Raw genomic sequence first — 22,762 nt, 5'->3', positions numbered from 1 at the left:
GTTGCCAATTTTCTTTGCTATGATTTTTTTTTCGTGGTCACTTACACTTTGTATGCATACACTAAAGACATAAATCACCGAACATATACCATATCATCACCTGTGTGTGTGTGTGTGTGTGTGTGTATGTGTGTGTGTGTATGCGTGTGTGTGTGTTCCTAGTGTAAGAAACGTGCAAAAAATTATGAATAAGATCCCGCATATACACATAAGAACGTCAACAACAATTGCTAAATCTTACATCAGACATAGACTTTTTCAACATAATAGTGAAGAAACTATAGCAAAGCGAACGAGAAATATCAGAGGAGTTAGATTGACATTCATAAAGAATTCAATCTTTGCGTAGGTAACAAGCAATGAATACGTAATAATTTCTTTAAGTATGCAATACTGTATGCATACAGTCAGTTGACAGTGCTAAATTGAATCCACTAGTTACAGACACGAGTACCCTTCGGCGAAATGTAATGCCCTACAGTGCTAAACTTGAATGTACTATGGGGAATATGACTGAAGTTCTTGAACTTTCGAGTGCTCTGTGGCGAATTTTATACCCATTATGCATTTTTAGCTGCCCCGTGGCTATTATGAAAGACTATTCTGCTTTTTGGTTGCCCTATGGCGAAATAGAATAATCTATTTATAGTCTTGCATGCACTAAGTGCGATATTGGACTGGAAAACCTTAAAACAGATATCGATTCTTCCTGTATGCTAGGTTAAAGTTAGCTTGGTTTAGTTGTCGCAGTTATTACACATATCAAAACATGCAAAGAGATCATTAAAAAAACAGCATGACAAATCGACTCTAGGAAATTCTAACAAAGTACGAATCGCACGAAAGCATGAAACGCCATGTAACACCGCAATCACAAAAGTTGTGCTAGTGTATCTGAAAGAAGTGCAGATACAGGATACAAATATTATGCGTCGATCTCAGTAACAGCACTTTTGTAGACGCACCTCTTGTCTGAGCGAGAGAATTCAGTGTATTCTTTGATATATCCGTAACATTCAAAAGATTTCTAGCTACTCGTGAGGTATTGTGCTTCAGCTGGCAGGTCAAGCATAACGACGAACTGTTTTGGATACAGAGAGAGAGTATCGAATTCTATCTTTGATTCACTCGATAACTGCCCTTGTATTGTCATGGTCAGTGTTTTGAAGCCTCATACGCTATAGGACTACTCCAGTATGGCATCTACGGCGGATAGGTGAATATACTAAAGTTTGTAACCTGTACATCATATTAAAGCATTGCTTACCATTGGGAGCAGCGATCAAAAAAATGTTCGAGCTATCACATTTGATGCAAAAACACCCTACCATATACAAATTTCGCAAAAAAAGCCTAAAATATCAGGAGATACCACTATTTTCCTGAGCAAACCATAACTGTACAGACGGTTTAGTCTGGAAACCTTTTTTTTTTCTCTGTATAACTAATGTTCATATTTTTGTATGTCTAACAGAACTTAACAGTGATTACACTGATTAACGTTTTTATATTGATTGTTTTTATCCCTATCTCACATTTTAGAAAATCTGTTACTTTTTTGAAGCGCTGAAGCTGGGTTTTATTTCATCTGCAAATGGTAAATAATGCCTTTAAATTCCATGTTAAAAAGAAAGGAAGAAAAGAAATCACGCCGACATTTAACACTGTAGTGGTCTTACGGCATCTCACCCTGCGAAACAGGAAGCGGTAGGTAGATATCTGAATGTATTTCTTAAACTTTCCAATGTGTTACTTACATAAACGTGTAGTGACATCAAATGTCGTCCTGTCGAAATTTATTTGCAGCAGACAACCCAGGTATTCGGAATCCCGAACGTATTGAAATCCAACGTTTATCAGGCTTATCTTGGAATGGTCGCTGTTAGGTTTGTATGTCCGTGACTTTACTCTGGTTGGAGGTGAAGGAGTTGAGGAGGACACATAAAACAGGCATACTGCGAGTGACACCTCACAAACAAGTATATAAGATGAACATATTTCACCGACGGCGCTCCATATAAACCTGTCTCAATGGACGTAGTGCGACGAGTTGAACACTCGAGCACACGCTATACATCTTGATAACATCGTCGGGGAGACATCCGCACGTATGAACAGTGCTGTCAAACATTGGCAAAGGTACGTTCCGCGTCTTTCGCTCCGCGCTGAGTGTGTAGGCCTACTTCAATCTGGTTTGCGACTTTTAATCATTTCCGACAAAGGAAGCTTTTAAAACATATATATCCCTTCCTTATAAACCAGGGTTACTCCCACTTGCTAAGGGACAAATGGTTGAAAAAAAAAACAAGAGCTGGAAGAAGAAGAAAGAACAAAATGCAGAGAAAATGCCCAAAAAGACAATACACACACAGTCAGAGACGTGATACACACGAGAGTGAGAAAAGAGAGAGACGAGAGAGGGAGAGAGATAAAAAAAAAGCGAGGCAGCATGTCTTAGTTCTTTCTCTTTCTTTTCCCTGCTTTCATTCTTCTGCTTATTCCTCCCCCTCCTGCCCCCTCTCACCTTCTCTCCCCCTCTGCCTCTCCCTTTGTTATATATCATATAATGTGTGTGTGTGTGTATGTGTGTGTGTGTGCGTGTGTGTGTGAGTGTGTGTGCCATATCCACCTCTCTCCCCTTCGTTGGATATGTGTGTTAATTTACGTTTTGGTTGTCATTGATGAGTGCGTGTCTATCATTACTGTCGAGAGAGATATGAACTATGAGGCGAGCACGTAGAGAAGAGACAGTATTGTACAGTATGTACCTCCCCCCCCCCCCAAAAAAAAAATACCATCGAATTTTTGCATTGATAACATCCAATATAATTGCACTGTCAAAGTGCTACTTCAGGGTCTTAAAATATAACATCTTAGGTCTATTTTGCAGAAAACTCCATTCAATTTGGTTAAGCGGTCACAGAGAAATGTGGATAGTTGTAAAGCATGTCATGAGTCTGATTCTTCCAAGTCCCTCTCGACCTGTCTTTTGCACTAACTAGCCTCATTAAGAACTTACAGTGCACAGTGATTCAACTGTAACGTTGAGCGTTGATACATATCTCTGACGGAGCCCGTGATTGTGATGTTAGCACGAATTAGTAAAATACCGTGTTTCATTGATAGACATTACGCCTGCGTATCCAAGTAGGATGTGGATGTAGGTAGTGCTTGGAAAACGTGAAAACGTGATTTATATTTTCTTGGTATTCGTCATGCACATAGTAAAGCAATCCCTTTTAGTGGCTGATCCCTGAAGAAAAAGATTTGCTATTCTTTACTCTCACGAATAAAATGGCTCATTTCCTTCCCTTGATGTACAATACATCCGACCAGGTGGTTGTACAAATCTTCAAAATGTCATTATGATAAACATGCGTCCAACCATAAAACATTTTTATGACCGTAGTGAATTATGGCCACTCTCTATAACGAACTATTTTTTGTTTGTTTGTTTTTTTTAGTGTTTTTTATTCATTCAGTATTTATTGGTAAAAAAGCAAATGCCATTTACAGCATTGTTTTTTTAGAGTTAACGAATCTACACTAGATTCGCTGGCAAAAGTTTGAGTACCAAAGTTCAGAAAAAGTGATTATAAATCACCTTGTACTGCAATCAAAAACTACAATGATCTTGAGCATCATGTGTCTGTTAGTACGTGAGATCCTTGAACCTTGCGCAGATCGTTCCATGTCAATCCCCTGACCTCGGGGTGAGCAAGATTGCTTTTGTATGTGCTAAAGAAAACACGACTTCACCAAAAATGAGAAAAGTACTCAAATTTCTGTCTCGCAAGGAGAGCGGAAATCACGAAGGTGAAATGATGATCCCTGTCAAAAGACTCAGAAGATAAAAGAAGTGAAAGGGAGGATCGAGACGGCTTTGTGGAGTAAGCCAAAGAAATCTTGCACCCGTCAAGGGAAACAAAGTTATTTGGCTCTAGTTTTTGAAACTTAAAGACTGATACATGAAGATCAAAATTTGTTTGTTTCATTCGATAATTTCAACGAAGATTTGACCTATTGACTGTCACTGATTGTGAGGAAAATGGCAGTTATTCTCGTGTTCTAATAACTCTTGAAAATGCTAAAACAGTACTTTCAACAGGACAAAAAATAAAATCAAAGTAATCTCATTTTAATTGTGACACTGTTCAGTGCCGTGTGTAATGTACAGTGTACGTGATGGTAAATTCGGACGCAGCTCTCTGAATAAACTGGAAGTAGGCCTACTTTTTTATAGTATTAAGTATCAATACATACACCCCTACGATGAATGCGGATATCAACCGTCACACGAATCCACAGATATGAACATTATTATGCCAACCTTAGAGAACAACTATCATCGATTCATTTCTCCTCCCATAGTCAATAATTTCGGTTTTTAATTCAAGTCAAAGTGTTCTGTGACACCGTGTTCTGGGTAATGTTACTGAATTGAGCAAATTTAAAAACGATAGAAAATGTCAGAATGGAAGGTGAACGGGGACGTAATAGATACTTTGAATGACATAAGTTGTGACGAAATAATGACTTTTATGACAACCACATAATTATACGAATCAGTTGATGCGATAATGACTAGCTCAAAATTATCCCCCAAGCGTGTGCAAAATTCATTTAAATGTGGGCTTGATCAAGCATGATTATAGCAAATTCAAACACCTCCCGTCATAGTACTATACTTCTTTAATCAATTCAAAACAAAATTTAATGAGAAGAATGTAGTTTTCCTTCTCTATTTACTTCAAATTTTAATGAAGATTTGTGCTAAGGTCAATGGACATGAGACAGAAACATAGTCACCAAATCTAATGAACATAATGTTTGGTCACTCTAAAACTTTCACCTTTTCGTTAAAAGATCTTAAACCTTAAAGTTATAACATTCTTTTTTTTTAAACTTGTCTGATTTTGCTTAGACATGTACTATGTTTTCCTTACTTTACTCTAGTCGTTAAAACCAGGGGTGTAAACGCTGTATAGCGTAGAACTGCACGAAGTCCGGTATCGACGTCTTCCCCACGTATGTTTATTGGAAAGCGGAGGCATTTTTTTTGTCATCTATTTGAAGCTGTTTGACTAAGATATTTTTCTAACTGATTACACGTACAAAGAAACTCTGACCCTTTCACCCCTGCCACTACAAAATGGCCGATGACTTAAGGCACAGCTGGTGATGCAGTAACTAGTTTGACCTGGTGGCACAGGGAATTGACTGGTTGATGCGTGCTTTGGTCTATAGTCACCCGGTCAATATATCCCCTCCTGCTACTTCGTCTGCCACCCACTGGATAACCGTATTTAAAGGGATCGTATAGATTTGGTTGAGACCTAACTTCAGGTTTCTAACATTTTTTGGTAATGTAGTGAGAAACCTCTCGTGAAATATGAAAGAGCCTGTAATTCCAAGAGGAATTCAATTTTATTTGACGTAAATTGGTTCTAAAATGGCTGAGGTACCCTAAACAGAGTGATTCGAAATAAAGATGGGACCAACCTTTTATTAAGATGGCTTTGTTCTACTTTGTTTTTGTTTCAGCCTTTCCAAAACCGATTTTAATCAAATAAACTTTGAATTTCTCTCAGAATGGTATGCTCTGTACTATTTCATCAGAGGTTTGTTAGTATCTCACTAAAGGTTTAAAAGCCCAATTCTCATCTCAGCCAATACTATACCATCCCTCGTGTAGTCTTTTATTTTACGAAACAGGAAGAGCTTTGTTTTTCTTTTTACCGGAATGTAAAGCTAAACATAGGGAAAATTCTACAGAAAGGATGAGCAGGATTAGGAGGGAAAATTTGCTATCTCCACCTAGACCTCACTTTGGGACCGCGGTTACAGTTCATTATTCCGAATGATTGTTATTCCAGAATTTCGTATTTCCGAAAATGAAATAAGGTTTGTCAGTATTCCGAATGCTCGTTAATTTGTAGATGATCTCGTTTTCGGATCAACGAAATTTATTTCACATTTGGATAAATGAATCTTCGGACTATCAAGCCTTTTCTCTATATTTTGACCTAAGCGTTTAATCCCGAAATAACGAAAGTTATCGAGAACGCCACAAAAGTTTGGATTAACAGACCGGTTTCATTTTCGAATTATCGAACATACAAGTGTAAAGGATTTATATGTTTCGAAATAAGGAATCTTCAGAATAACGAATCTTATTACAATTCGTATATCAACGGCACATCGGAATAACAATTTTGATATTGATTCAGATATTCTTGGGCTGGTATCAAATATTTTATGGGTTATTTCATTGGTTTGGGTAATTATTTTGAATATCTTTACTTAACGAAATGCTACTTCATTGTCTTAAAATTTTAGTCTTTACATGATCTATCCAATAAAATTCTACATACTTCTTTTCTTATCTAGTCTGCCAAAATTTTCAATTCACCATAATCTCATTGTTTTTTTTCTCTCAATAAATATCACCGCGATATGTAATAAAACTCAGTTGATTTGATATATCAATCTGCGTTTGTAGCACGGATAGGTTCCTTTTGACAAAATAAAAAATTCTGATACACTGCAATGTAGGTATAATATATGAACTATGAACAAAAGTTTACTTAGTTGATATTTGGACACTTTCCAAGCGTAAAACGACTCTCAACGAGATATTTTTAATCTACTCCTGCTAAAATAATTTATGTGAGACTTGACGTGGAAGGTAATGTTATCACTTCTGATCAATTCAATTCAATTCAATTCAAACTTTATTTCATTTTTCAAAAAGAACATAAACATTTCACTTTCTTTGGTAATAGAGAATAAGGTTGCATAATCAAAACAAAGTAAAATGAGAAAACATAATTGTGGAACCTTGGGGTAATAAACACGTTGTAAGGAAATTTGATTGACTGAAGTGATACAGACGATATAACATTACGCAAAACATCGAAAAATGCAGGGACCCACTAAAAAGACAATGCTTGTAGAATGTGGGGCCCCTCAGGTACAGAAAGTCAATAGAAAATGAATTGATGCAAAAGAGGGAAAAAAGGTTGGGAATAAAGTCAGGAAAAAAATGTCTGGAAGCCCACTTAGAAGACAGAGTAACAGACAGACACACATACACAGTCGAAAAAGACATTGAACGAGACAAGACTAACATAACAGGAAAACGATACAACAGACAGAAAGGCAAAACAGATCCAGCGATCCTCGACAGAATTATATCGAAAAAATAATGGGAAGCGTGAGAAGGACACGGAAATATAGAAAAATGGAAAGAAATAGATGCAGAAGTACTATAAATAAAATCGAACCTAATCTGTAAGTGTCTCAGGACCACAGGGACGAGAAAAAACGTGACAGTATATCATTTATGATCGAAATTCTTCGAAATGGAATTGAAATAAACCAACAGGCTGAATCAATTCTGTGGGATCATAAAATTACAATTAAAAGAACTTTAATCTCCTTTTCAATGCATATATAGAGGGTGCATTTTTTATATCATTATTCAGAAAATTCCAATAATTTGGGCCAGTTTAAAGAGGTGTGTTCTTAGCAAGAATCGTTCTTAAAAGAGGTAAATGAAATTCATTGGAACGTCGAGTGGGATCTCATGGAATGATTGATTTCTTTGAAACATAGAATCGAACACGGACGGGAGTGAGTCGTTGCTGTACGTGTACATAAATTGCCCCAAATTAAATATATACAAATCTTTAATCTTTAGCAGCTTATTAGAGGCAAATAACAAATTTGAGTGGGAGGGTATGGAAGGATAACAGATGACAGGGAGAGCTTTCTTTTGTAGAAGGAACAATCTATCCAGTAGGTTCTGGTGAGTGTTACCCCAAACTAAAACACCATAATTAAGATAGGGCAATATCAGTGACAAATATAACATAAGTAGTGATTTTTGCGGGATATACAATTTCATTCTCTTTATAACGCCTATAGTATATTGTGTGAGATAGTGTTGGATATGTAACTTCCAGGAAAGTTTGTCGTCAACAATAATTCTCAGGAATTTGTAATGTGAAACTCTTTCTAAATGAAAATCATCCAAACCTGCAGCTGTACTCAAAGTGTCAAACAGTATTGCTAAAAATCATATATTTAGTTTTTTTGGGCATTCAACAATAATTTATTGGCTCTTACCCAATTATTCACTTTTTGTAATTCAGTATTGACTTTTTGAATAAGAAAATTAACGTCTTTGTGGGCAAAAAAGTACACTGGTATCGTCAGCAAAATGGATGAAGGAAAGTACTTCAGATGCCTAACAAAAATCAATAATATAAACAATAAATAATAGTGGCCCTAATATACTTCCTTGTGGAACGCCACAATTTACTTCTCTTATTACTGAATGATTAGCTTTGATAGTAGCAAATTGTCTTCTATTTCCTAAATAGCTCTTAAACCACTCCAAGGCCTTCCCACGTATTCCGTAATGTGATAACTTATGGAGTAGAATATCGTGATCAACTGTGTCGAAGGCCTTGGAGATGTTTAAGAAAACACTAATTAAATAAGAGTGATTATCAATTGCGTGAGCTATTTTATCAACAAAATGTAGAAGAGCATGAGTTGTACTATGCTTCTCTCGAAAACCAAATCGATAATTTGTCAAAATATTATGCAACTTCAAAAAATTAATAATTCTCTTATACATGAGTTTCTCTAAGACTTTGGACAACGATGACAATGATGACATTGGACGATAATTACTGACATCGGATTTATCACCCTTCTTAAATAATGGAATTACTTTGGCCAGTTTCATCTTGTCAGGAAACACACCACTAGAAATTCGCAAATTAAAGATATGAACAAGTGGATCAGCAACTGAAGATAAACCATCTTTAAGAATAACATTATCTATATCATCATAACAAGAACTCCTCTTGTTCCTAAAGGAAGATACAATATCAATAACCTCATGTCTATTAGTTGGAGTAAAGTAAACAGAATTGGAATAACACTGACCTAAATATTCAGTAAAATGATGATCTGACACAGGGATATTTTGAGCGTAATTTTCACCTATCTTTGAAAAATAAGAATTGAAAACATTTGCAATTAGAACAGGGTCACTGATGGTTTCATCATTCAACTTAATATTATCAATAGCTGAATTTTTACTCGAAACATTCATAGCTTGCTTTAAAACATTCCAAGTATTTTTCATATCAAACTTGTATCTTTGCAATTGCTCAAAATAATATTTTTTTTTTCTTTTCGGAACGTAAAATCATGGTTAAAATATTTTTAGATGAAGTGTATTTATGTTTTGATCGCTCATTTTTTTTTCCAATTTCATCTATAATATAACCGATTTTTCCTGTTAATCGAACGAAGGATTGATTTTGAAATCCGCGGTAACCTAGGTGTCTTTTGGTAATCAACTTCTTTTTTTTTTGTGGAATTACATTATCCAAATAATAATTAAATGTTTTCATAAAATAATCAAAAGACAAGTTAATATCATCACTTTCAAATACTCTTGACCAGTCAGCATTTTCGAGAACCGCATCAATACTAGGTAACTTTTCAAACGAGACTCTCCGACTTTATAAGGGAGATGAAGAACCTTTAACATTATTAACTGAGGATTTAAGAGCAAAATAAGTCATAATTGGATAATGATCAGTCATATCTGACAGAATTATATAGGAATCAGTAAGGGGTAAGGTATTACAAAACAAATTATCCACCAGGATAGCACTGCAGAGTAATCTTTGACACGCGTAGGTTTCGAAATAAGTGGAAGAAAAGATGAGGACAAAAATGTTTGAACAAACTCGTTTGCGACAGTATCATTTTCCGACTTAAGTAAGTTAATATTGAAGTCGCCGAGGAAGAAACAATCCTTTTTTTTTTGAAAACTGGGGAATTTACCAAATCTGAAAGATAAGTTAAAAATCCTTGATATTGGAGTTGGGAGGTCTGAACATAATGCCTACCACAATTTTCCTAGTTCCTGGGATGTAGATTTCTTTAAAAAAAAGATTCAACAATATCATCAATTCTAGAAATATCATCATGAACAATACATTCAAAAGTACTCGATATGTACAGTGCAACACCTCATTCACTCTTATCAGGCCCGCTATTAAGAAACATATTGTAACCGTCGATCACAAAAAAAAAAAAATAATAATCAGAGTTGGAATTTAACCAGGTTTCACTTAAACCAATAACAGAAAATGACTGATTTGCATCAGACTCTAGGAATAACCTTAGCTCATCAAAATGTTTATTCAAACTCCTAATATTTAAATGTAACAAAGAAAATGTATCTTTAGAAAAACTATTATACATATCTTTATACTGATTCTCAGTAATATAATTACACATCATATGTTCAGTTAACTCTTCACTGAAATCATGGGACAATTCATTTGCGGATGAATTGAAGTTGTCAGCGACAGAATTGTCATAAAAAGTTGATTAGATACTCCACTGACTGAATCTGATTCTAACCTTATTTGCTTGAAGAGCTCAAAAAAGTCATCATTTGATAGAGATCTAAACGGTGCATTTAGGAAATTAGCCATTGTAAATGTGGGACATATCTATGACAGTTTGTCTTGTCAAACAAGCCACAATGACAGGAACGAGTGCATGCTGTGAGAAAATAAGCGACCAACAGAGAGAGGAAAGACACTGGAGAAGCCGAAAAACATGAATTCTGTCAACATCATGCTAGACAGAGGATCGCTGAGAAGAAGTCGAACAGGGAAGGAAAGAGAGAAAGAAGAGAGGAAGAGAAAGGTAGACGAGAATGTTCAGTAACAACGAAGAGAAACATGGAACACACATCAACATGTATATGAGGACAAATTGGTTGTCTCCGAGGGCTTCCGAGACGATAACAATGGAGTATGTGCAACACAGAAATCCGAGCGGACATCCGAGCGGACATTAATCTTCAATGAATACTCTCTCTCCCTCTCTCTCTCCCTCTCCTCCCCCCCCCCCCTCTCTCTCTCTCTCTCCCTCTCTCTCTCTTCCTCTCTCTCTCTCTCTCTCTCTCTCTCCCTCCCTCTATCTCCCTCTTTCCTTCTTTCTTTCTTTCTTTCTTTCTTTCTTTCTTTCTTTCTTTCCTTCTTTGTTTCTCTTTCTGGTCTGCTTTATCCTACTGTTCACATCCTCAGCCTGAACAGTTTGTTTTGAATTTAGACACCTAAGAGCTTTCACCTGCAGCATCGAAAAGTGTGTTATCTTTGCTTGCATGTAGCTTTTATCTGGTGTTCAGCAAGATGCAAAAATAAAGCGTGGCGCCTCCTTACAATGATGGGATGCCATTTCCCAAGCAGGGAGGGCCAAGGACTATCAATGAGACGCTCAAGGTCAAACTGAGGAGGAACGTGATTCTCAGAATACTAAAGGCGTTGTCTATAGATATATCCAGCCTTACGAATACCAAGAGGGTCATCTTTCAAATTGCACGAGATTTTATGGTTTGAGATTCTTATTTGAGATGTGTGAGTTACATTTAATCATGATCGTCGATTCCGCTTCTTTTTGCAGACAATGTTCAGGTACACCTCTTACATTCAATTAATCAGTGGTATTTTTTAACCCAGGAAAGGGCAATTGGTGTCTATTCACAGCTAGAATGCACCACGAACTAAAACATTAATAGAATGCTATTTTGAGCAACTTTTAATTCATTTCCAGTGGGTTGCGCAAATACGATTATATTGTTGTTGTTGTTGTTGTTGTTGTTGTTGTTGTCTGTCTCTTTATTCTTCGAAAACGTTTTTATCACACTTTGGCGGTTAGTAACCTTCATTGAAATTGATATTAGCTGGGTCATCTACATTCAAAACGATACTTCTTCAACTATTATGATTGTTCATTGCCAACGCAGAAGTGTAATAATAAGTGTACGACTCATTTCTATAAATGACTATTTCATTTTCCGTTGGAATTATGACATACATGAACAATTTTTCCTTCTAGCAGCTCAGATAAAGGATATAAATCTTTCCTAAATTATTTACACCATTAATATGGCAACCATTTTAACGGTTTTATCAAGTAAACAATATTAGGTAATGCATTGGTAGTTGTGGGAATGTTTCCAATTCACTTGCTCGGATTTAGATGTGTTATTCATTCATTCACGTCGCAGATTATCCCCGACATTCTTTCAGATCAAGTGTTTTAGCTCAACCAGAGTTGACTTGCATCTTTATAAAAAGGAAAAACTGCATTGAAGGTGGTTAAAGTCGTTAAGAGTCTGTAATAGCGATTGGAGAGTTTTTCATCTGTAATAGTCAGCATTATTAGGACAGTATGATAACGTTCTTACATTGAACTCGATAGGTAATTTGGAATAGCGACGTTCTCTGCGTTCTCATTCCAAGACATATCGTAATTTCCTGAAACGATTGAACATCACAATATTGGCATTGGAATACTCTGTATAGAGTGAGTGATAAATGAAGAGTCTTTTCAGTTGTAATGACCCATCTCCATTTCAGCACAAATCACTCGCCAAATGACGGCTATTAATGGTAAAAAGTCAGGTTTCCATTTCTCAATATCACTCATCTATTAGAATAAAAAGCCGCTGCCATGACTGATCCACTGTGCGTTGGGTAGGAACCGGGTCATCAAGCATACTAACGTGCTCTGCATACTAGCCCTATGCCCAGCTCGAACGTCAGTCATTAAGCCTCGATTGGAGGACTAAATAGCGGATGATGTCCCCAATGTGAAATACCAGTCGATTAAAGGCTATCATGCGGTAGCGATCAGTTGCTACTCCTTTCTCTTTTAGAATGATTTCGTGAGTCCGAATCCAGTGAAAGACAAAAAAAAAATATGAAAATGAGGATCTAGGACGGCATTAAAAAATGACTGTTCATACAAGACATAAGGCTGTGATAAGGACACTGAATGAAGCAAAATTGATTTTAAAAAAAGCGTTACATTACACATGTTAAAAAGTTCATTGGTCGTTGTAATAACAATTAAATCATGCTATTTTTGATGTGGTCATAAAAGTTTGATCTGCTTGTTTGCGTATCATTTTATGATAAAACCTAGTGTGTGGCGATTTTGCGGAAGTAGTTTAATATAAAATATTCATATCAACAAAATCAATGTTCTATGTAATGACATTACTCACAATGCTAACGAAATGATACATTGCTTTGTGGGATTCTGTATAGCATCATTCAGAAAAAAAAAAATCCGGAATTGAACATATCCCTCACACAATTAACTCTACATCTCCTCCAGAAGTCTGGTATTTCGTTCTTTTCTGAATTGTTATTTCTGTTGTTATTTTTTATGGAATTAGTGGGCGATACTTTTTCCTAGCGTGAAAACATGTTATTGATTGATCGTAATCGATAAAATGAAATAAAAACATACTTTTATGAAATTTGACAAGGAGCACAGTTTGCATTTAAATATTGTACATATTGTACATTTAAATATTGTATTTTTTGTGTAAATGTATGCACATATTTATGCTTAACTTACGCTCCCAAACCTCGCAAATTTGGTATCAAAAGATGTCGGAGACTTGAAAGACAAATAAATGTGAAATACTATATCGCGCGGAATGGCGAGGCGGTCTACCAGCCCCTCCCCCTCCCTCCCCCCCCCCCCCCTCCACACACACACACACTCTTCCTGGGGTAAAAGGGATCAATTCTGAGTTTATATATACTCGATAAAACATACAAATGCATGTTTGTGTGTGTGTGTGTGTATGTGTGTGTGTGTGTGTGTGTGTGTGTGTGTGTGTGTGTGTGTATAAATGTGCATTAGGAATCATTTTGGGGGTGACTCCTCTCTGAAAGACATAGGATGATAGCGATCCGATAAAGCTCGTGAAATGCTTACTAAGAAGTCCTGTACGGCTTCGCAAAATGATGCATTACAAATTTTGGGACTGCATTTCACAAACTGGAATTTCAATCTCAGCGGGGATCTATTGTGAACGTGCGGAAATTTGGAAATTTAAGTCTCTCAGAATTAACAATTTTATCAGGCAGCAAAATTTGACGCAAGTATGGCTTGCATGAGGGAATAGGCATTCTTCTCTCCCTCTCTCTGTCTTTACTCTCCCCCCCCCCTCTCTCTCTCTCTCTATTCCATGAATATCCCTGATGGTGGAATTATTAACGATAATTTATGCTGATGGTGGAATTATTAATGATAATTCACGATGATGATGATGATGATGGTAATGATGTAAATGTGACGATGTAAAAAAAAAATCAAGTAACCACACTGAAGATAACTGAATTACTATTTGCAATCTGTTTCTTGATAAAAAACGACAACAAACTCACCCAGGAAATGATACCAGTGTGTCCTTCTTTTTACCTGTTTAGCGTAAAGTTGTTGTCCTGCATCATTTAATCTCATCCTAATACTTGTGATTGAGAGTGTTGATCTTTTTGCACTGTGCGAATCTCTCACTGTGTACTTCATGAAGACATCATGTAAGTCTCAGTTATCGTTGAAAGATCCCTGGAATGGCCCCATTAGGGATATGAGATTAAGATCAGATGGCTGAGATAAGAATTAAGAGAAAGGGGACAGCCGGCTGTGTTTGACTTTGCACACGTGTCTAAAGATTTGCTCTAAGGTACATCCAGCTTGAAGTCTCACAGGCTATGGAATGTTAATTGATGAGTGACTGTTCATGGAATGCGATCGAGTCCTCGGGAACAAATACTGTAAAGTATCAGTGAACAATCCGTGAAGCCATTGACCCCCGAGAAAAGGGTACGTTGGTGCGTAAGGAGAGGAGGGCTTGTTTGGTCGAAGTAATGTATACATAAGCCTTACCTTACTGTAATCAGTTGATGAGTGAGTTCATCTCTGTATTATTTGTCAATGTTAGTTAGTACGTGCGTGTGTGTGCGTGTGTGTGTGTGTGTGTGTGTGTGTGTATGTGTGTGTGTTTTTTTTCTGTGTACCTCTTTGTACCACTTACATTCTAGTTTTGATGGCAAGTTCACAAGAAAGGAGGTAGAATTTTTCCATTAATCCAAGTTTTTCATCACGATCACTGAAAATGAAAATTCATTTTTGTTAATGTATTGTGTGTATTACAAATGATGATATTCGACGTGTCACAATGTCAAGTGGCAAAAGTGTATCTTTGTCGATTTTACTTTGTAGATTAAACTGCAAAGCCCTCGAGCTGCTAAATTGACTTAGAACTGAGAAAATGTCTAGTACGTTTGTTGTTGTTGGGTGTTTTTTTTTTTTTGGTCATGATAAAATATCATGACGGTGAATGTCATAATTGCAGTTTATTCAATATCATTGCAGCCATTTTGATATTTCGGTCATGAGGTCGAGAAAACGGTTACGCACTTATACGAAGTTGCAAAGTAGTTGAGGTTACAGGCATGTGGAATTGATGCTGATTTGCCGAGCTTATTGTAAGTTTATCTAATCAAGATAATTACTGACATTGTCACAATTGTCCTCTTAACCGATGAAATAGTAAGAGTAGGGTTTGCTTGCTGTAGACTAGGCATTGCACTGCTGGAAATTCTTTATCTATCTCTCTCTCTCTCTCTCTCTCTCTCTCTCTCTCTCTTAAAGTGTGCTTAAACAACACTATACCCTACTCCGTTTATGATAAAATCTCTTTCCATCCCTATAGACAGCCTTTACAGCACTTGTTTTCCTGTCCATTTTATTTTTGCAAACTTTTTTCATTTACACCCCCACGCACACACACACACACACACACTCACACACACACACACGCACACACATACGCACACACATACGCACACATAATTACGGGATTATGCATGACTATTATCTCAGTATTAATTTGTTATGAAAATTACCAAGGACATGTTAAAGATCTCTGAAGGGGACAAACAGGGAAAATGAGTGTCCAAATAGTATCAAAGTACTGAGCCAAGAGCGAGTTAATCAGTGATTATCTTGCAAAAAAAAAAAAAATAACTCCTTTACATTGCGATAAGATCTTAACAAGTCAGTGGGGTTGTAAAACATAGGTAATAACGAGAAAGAAAGTTGTTTCAATCAAAATTAAGGCAAGGAAATTATTTTTGCTTGACGTCACCTCACAAATAAAATCTTGAGCAGAAGATGCTTCTAGAGACTATAGACAATGAAAGATGAATCCGAAAATAAAACAACGCCGCTCTAGATTCTACATGACCTCCCTCTCGGACTAGCACATACAGGTTACACCAACGAATGCACATACTCACTCGGGAGTATGAAGCCAAATGTTCGTCATCATCAAAATTTCCTGTTTATGAGGCATACTTAAAAGTATAAACAGTTTCACACTAAATCTTCACAGTGTAATACACCTTTTTTTTACATTGAAAGGAAATATCTAAAATGTGCCACCTATTTTAATCCCATATGACAAGGTAGCTGTCATGATGGTTTCCAAGAAGTCATTTCGGTAAGATTCGGTCAAATCGAAATCAGTGGGAGTTGATAGCCAACATATTTATTCTTAAGGGAGAGTGTATGCTCCATTTATATTGCAGTTTGATTTATCGTCCAATAACGCTGAATCAGACTATAAAATGTCATCGCGGTACACAAAAATGATTCATTCAGCGAAGAATGTTTCACACCTTGGTATGATTTAACGCTTGCGGGGAGAATGACTTGGGCAGGGATAGAATGTCGGCATAAAACAACACGACATTTTAGGAAAGCAATTTTCCACACTATGGCTCATTAGGCTCGACCCTTGTTGAGCCGCTTTGTAAGTCGCAGAACACCGCTTTGAGAGCTTTGAAGTATGTAAATGAAATTACAGTACTTTATCACATGCTTATCACGTTCTAAAATAACTGAAAGTGTTTGAAAAAAAAATAGTGCGTAAAGTGCCATTCCTAACAGGTCAAAAAACAACTGCAACCACCTAATGAGAAGCAAAATATCCTTAGATTGTGTAAAATATCGCCAATTCTTAAGCAACATGAACTGACAATGAAAGTCAGATATTCTGTACGAAATTAAAGTGCAAAATATTCTCCAGTGATGTCAACATATCCCCAGAAAATACATGTATGTGTAACGTCAGCATACTGAGAATAATGTTTTCGGCTAGACGAAGTCATCATTATCTTTTTAATATCAAAGTGTATAAGATATATCAATTATCATTTCTGTTTAATCAAAGTGTAGAAAATAATGTCTATTGTGAATTCGTTCTATTACGTCTCCTCCCGCTTTCGTCCGTATCATAACAGTATCCCGGTCACGTAAAACTGGCAGGGAAATACCACAGCATCCAAATAACTTTCACTTCTTCTGGTCAGATAGATTCTCTGAGGTATACGCTGGTTTGTTAGCCGACTCCAGCCGCCTTCTTATCGTTTCCTAGGCGCCTCCCTTGTTGACCCACTTCGCTGGTTTGCCTTACAAGGATCCTGTGCAGGTTTGGGAAAGTATGGCAACGTTTAGGAAGAAAGAGATTCTCACATTTTGTGATGTGAATCCTGCATTCCAATATCTTAACAACATTAGTATTGACAGAAGGGCACATATTTCAAGAAAACCATCGATGTTATAAGAAATCATTGAAATGCAGAATCACGGAAAGAGGACAGATTAACATAATGAATAATGTCATGTGAGACTTTCTTCTTCCACTTACGAGCATGGACCTACTACCTACACTTGTAGTAGTGGGTCCATGATTCGAGTGACATTACTCGTCAAGATCAATTTTTTATTTGTGGTTGCAAATATTTGTTTACTTGAATGAAAGGAGATGTATATATAGGATCTGAGCCGGCTGTTTGACTGGAAAACACAAAATCAGTAATTATGACGCTGAACAAGCGGCTCAGATGTAAACAAAAGCATCGAGTGATAATCATTCACATCGAATCAGGTAGTACTTCCGTGTTCTTAGGATAGTAAACGGTTACAGGTTTTCCAAGAAGGTTAGATCGTTGTTGTTTTTTTATCTTCATACTTTTCTTCATTGATCATCGGATTTACACACGATCACATTGTTATAGTGCGAGCTGTATGCAATCTATTGTTCATGAAGAAATCTGAGTATGTGAACAGCATTTCTGTAATCAAGCACTATGCGTTATTTTGACTACTGCCTTGCATCATGAACTGTTTGTTAAACATTGCTTTGTTTTGATTAACAGTCAAGAAACCACTTACAGATAAAAGCGTCTACACTCATACTTGGTCCTACAGCTGTATATCATCTTTTCTAAGCCAAGAAGAATCTCAATTGTCTCTAACAACCTGTGTTTATACATGTAACATCTATCAACTGACATGCAACTTGACTGTGGGGAGTAAATGAAGCATAGGATGGCATAGGAAGCCGGATTCATATCATAAGTTCTTTCACACGTGTAGACACTTCGTTTATTGTTCAGCCCGCCAAAATCATACACCGCGAGCGTATGTTTTATGTTACGTACAAATTGCATCGGGTGGGTACATTCTTAGGACATAACTAAATGACAGCTATAACCTACATGCCCCTTTCTCCAAGTCTCTCTCTCTCTCTCTCTCTCTCTCTCTCTCTCTCTCTCTGTTTCTTCTTTTTCTATGTCTCTTTCTTTCTCAATCTCTCTCTCTCTCTCTCTTGCAGAAACTATATCACCAGCAAACGCTCGTACTGTGCAGCCTGGTACATGTAGTTATTATTTTTACCTCTTGTGATATTGATATTATGTATTACCGAGTCAAATTGATATCGCAATATGAACCGTTATCACACAACATACTCTTTAAGGAGCAGTGCACTTTACACCCACCAACTCGTTATTACCGGTAGCTAAGTCTATTGCCTCGGTTAAAAACACAGATCATACGGTAGAAGAAAAAAAAAAGAATCAAAATCCGTTCCTCCAGGCGCCTTCATCAATAGCAGCTGAGAGCAAAAGAAAAACACCTGTCATTTCTATACATAGAGCCCCCACCCAAGTTTCCTTCTATCACTACCTATACATTTTCATTTAGCCTTGCTAAAATCTTTCTTCTAGTAAAAGAAATCGAAAGAGATTAGGTTTTTTCATCCGGGTACGGTAAAATCGCGGTACCCCTTAAACCACCTGGTCTATCACATCTCTTTCTCTATCTCTTCTCGTTATCTTATTCCCCCTCTCTGTTTATCTTACAAGAATCATAATACTCTTATCTCTTTCTCTCTCTCTCTCTCTCTCTCTCTCTCTCATTTTCTCTTAGAAAAATCACATATCAATCTCTATATCTCTCTTTGTTGATTATTTTCCTTAAGTACATAAGTGAAAACATATGGGGTCGGGCGCACGTCACGAGACCGACACCCACGAGTCATACAGCTCACGAGTCATACAGCTCACAAGTCATACAGCCATCAGTTCAACACTAAGCTAACAATGCCCACGAGACCGACACATTAAGCCCCGTGTTGTATCTGTCGAACTCGTGGACTGTTTTTACCTAGCGTCGAACTCATGGGCTGTATGACTCGTGAGCTTTATGACTCATGGACCTGTTATCAACGTCGAACTCGTGGGCTGTATGACTCGTTGAAGTCGGTCTAGTGGGATGACCCCATTTATTCATGCTTGCTTTTACGTCTCGACAAAAATTTTCATAATCATATTTGTTAACATATCAAATACAATAATTTACGAACATTTCGTATAATTTTGGTAAAAATCACAGAATAAAAAGCTATGGGTCTTATGAATTTTGCACGTGTCTACACAAACATCCCACTAATTAGCGCGATCAGCGTTGCGATGCTAATCCCGCTGAACTCTGGACGCCGTGACAGTGTGAACGCTGGACCAAAATATAATAATCTTGAGACTTTACATCCCTCATTCAAAGCGCACTTCACAACAGCGTGCGCAGCACACTACTGTGAGGCACAAGAACAAAAGATTTGTCAACCGGCAAATTAGCGGGCTATTTTAACGCTTACTAAAAAGAAAAAAAAAGTTTCCAGATTAGGAGCGCGATCGTCATCCCGCTATTTTCTACGAGTGAATATGGCTAATAAGACTGTTATTATGAAGTGTTTACTCTTTGTTTCGACCTCGAGGAGAAGAAGAGTGGCAAGAGAACAGCACACAAATTATTTCTGTGACACCCAAACTATAATAAGGTTGCATCATCATCAAATGTTTACAAAGAATTGAAAAATTTTGTTTGCAATGCCCCTCTCTCAAGAAACGGTTCATCCACTCTGGGCTTCTTCGAACCAATTCACGAGTACACGACGTTGCTTACCTGCATGTTTATAAAGGCTTTTACCTTCTCTGGTATACTGGTTTAAAGCATCATTGAATTCTCGAACAGTAGCAGTTGACAGTAGTAATGAAGAGTTAACGAGATTACCATTTAGTCTAGCCAGGCCAGTATTCTGGGAGCTGTTGGCAGAATGACATGTTAGTCGTCATAGTCACGTGATTTCCACTGAGTAATCCGTAGAGGACGACTGTTCGACAGCTTTAAAGACAAGTTGATTGGTCCGCAAGGTCGCTATAAACTTTGCTCTTTTGTGATGGAGGGAGTTTCTTTTTTATTACAACTAGTTTTTCTGCAGTCATCCCTCGACGCTATCATCAGTAGATATAGAACAATTCCTAGTATTCATGTGTTTACGGTTATGCGGACATCAGAAAATATCCTAACATTACAATGTTGCAAAAAAAATATAGGTATAATCTACTGACGCCAATATGTAGGTAGCCTACAAGCAAACTAAGTGTGGTGACAAAGTAATGGCATTAAGATTTGGTGGAAAGTCTATAGATACCTCGATGAAGTTCAAAAGGTCTAGACACAATGCATTTAATAGAGATAAACTATTGAATAGGCCTGATTACCTTACGATTTACCTGTGTGTTAACACATACTGCAATAAATGTTAAAAGTACATTGAATAATGGCTTGCTTTGATGGAGATTTATGATTCCAGGATAAAAACGTTGTTGTTGGGTTTTTTTTCTCCTGGCTCTCTCTAATTTTTTTGTCTCTGTAAGTTTTCGTATGGAGTGACTAATGGTAGTTTTACTTTCCTCTCCTTTTAAGAGATTTCATCCTTCCACGCTGCCAATGACATTCGCATTTCAGAAAACTTGTAGAATATTGAGGAAGCTAATTCATCTCTATTCCTGATTCTTTATTTGACTTCGCTATTTTTAAGATGTTTATTTCAGTTTTCTTGCAATCAAATTTACTGTGCAGTACCTCATGTTATATCACTTGGTAAGTTTGATGAGTCAACAAACTGCAATTACGTGTGTCGCCTTCACAGAAGCAGACATCCGCATTAGCTTTGTTGGTTGAGTGAAATATTAAGTAGTCTTAACACAAGACTAAGTTTGCTCTTTAGCCGCCCAAGGCTCCTGCTATAACGTTTGATGACCGATATGTGGGCTGTGGCACGTTTTGTCGTCTCGGCATGCCAGCGCCACACCGGGCCAAGAATTCCCCGCCAGTCAGGCACAGCGGTGGACGAAATGTCCGCCAAGACTGCCACTGTTTTCCTCAGGCAGCGACGTTTTGTTTGGAGCTCAGGTTACACCACGAAAAGAGAGCAAAACGTGACGTCCCAGAAAGGACATCTAAGAATCAAAATATCGACAACTCCAAGTGGCTTGAGATATTTGCCTGGAATGTTAATGAGAGGTTTTCAAATTGCTGCGCTGGGATCATAAAATACACCTGCACCTGCTTAGGTCACGTGACAGATTTCGTTCTGACAGACAAGCTTGGAAGGCTTTGGCCTGGCATCTCACTTTCTTACTTAGTCACTTTTCTTCGATTTTTTTTCTTTTACTGCACGATAAGTCGCTTCAAAGAACGATTTATTTCTTTATGTCGATCAAGTCTGACTAGTCTTCATACAAGACACTCGACCTCAGCTCCCCCTCCCTCATGACCGTTTATGCTCTGCAAACTGTGATGGGCGGGTTTGGTATCCATCAATCGACAAGATGTTTAGGCCTGGAAAATGTCTACTTTGTATATAGGCAGCCGCCATTCTGCAGCAAACAGTAAAAAATACTCGTCATGCATGAACTTGCTACAATGAGCACACGCATGACATTCACTCACTGCTAAGTATGAGGTGTGAGTATCTACTCACTGTAGCTAAATCTCAACTATCGTACCACTATTATCAAAATATGATTTTGGATAATAATACTGTCCCTCTCTAATCTTTCGATGAATCCAAACCAAACTGGTTCATTTTAATCAACGGTCTTTATGCAGAAAGCTCGATTAAATCTCTGTCTTCGAGATGACCTTATTTGTCCCTCTTTTAGGAGTCTTTCTAGTAAATGATGATAATCCAAATTCCTCATACCCTGGTCACTCACGTCTACTCCTTGGGCTCTTTCCTTTTTTGGTCCTAAAAACTTCACACTTTCTTACGTCCTCTACCCTATTAATGAAATACACCTGAGTCCTTTCTTTAAGACTGTATCTCACTTTTTCCGTCATAATCGAGATGGCCTTTCTCTTATAATTTTCCCTCTGTCTTCCTCCCTTTGTTTTTCTTTTTTTATTCTTTATATAAAATAATAGGAGACATACACAAAGGCCGTTTATGTCATGTCTTCTCTTACGTTGGATTCCCTGTCCTCGTTATCTTTATTATAATTCGTAACAACAACAACAACAACAACAACAACAACAACAACAAAACATGTTCGTTATTTAATCGATGTGATCAATTTCATCGTCAAACATTAAGGTAAGATCAGATACCTTATCCCTTTCTTTCCAATTTGCTGAAATCATTTAACCTCGACCTCAG

The 22,762-nt window shown here is 37.2% G+C and overlaps 1 protein-coding gene across 2 annotated transcripts in view; it reads right to left on the bottom strand.

Moving 5' to 3' along the window:
• LOC139721974 (gastrin-releasing peptide receptor-like) overlaps positions 1-22,762 on the bottom strand; it is a 130,916-nt gene that overhangs the window by 57,287 nt on the left and 50,867 nt on the right. Inside the window, exon 1 of one of the 2 annotated variants that reach the window (XM_071633293.1) lies at positions 1,758-2,002. The exons of the other annotated variant lie outside the window; for it this stretch is intronic. The gene's annotated coding sequence lies outside the window, so the exon portion shown is untranslated. Of the gene's footprint in view, positions 1-1,757; positions 2,003-22,762 lie in introns of those variants that run through there. 2 annotated transcript variants of the gene reach the window in all.

The sequence above is a fragment of the Diadema antillarum genome, unplaced genomic scaffold, assembly GCF_040938485.1.
Source record: "Diadema antillarum isolate AM-2024a unplaced genomic scaffold, OU_Dant_1.0 scf00000153, whole genome shotgun sequence".
NCBI classification, from domain to species: domain Eukaryota; kingdom Metazoa; phylum Echinodermata; class Echinoidea; order Diadematoida; family Diadematidae; genus Diadema; species Diadema antillarum.
Note: the sequence above shows the minus strand (reverse complement) of the source record. Positions and strands in the feature narration are given on the sequence as shown.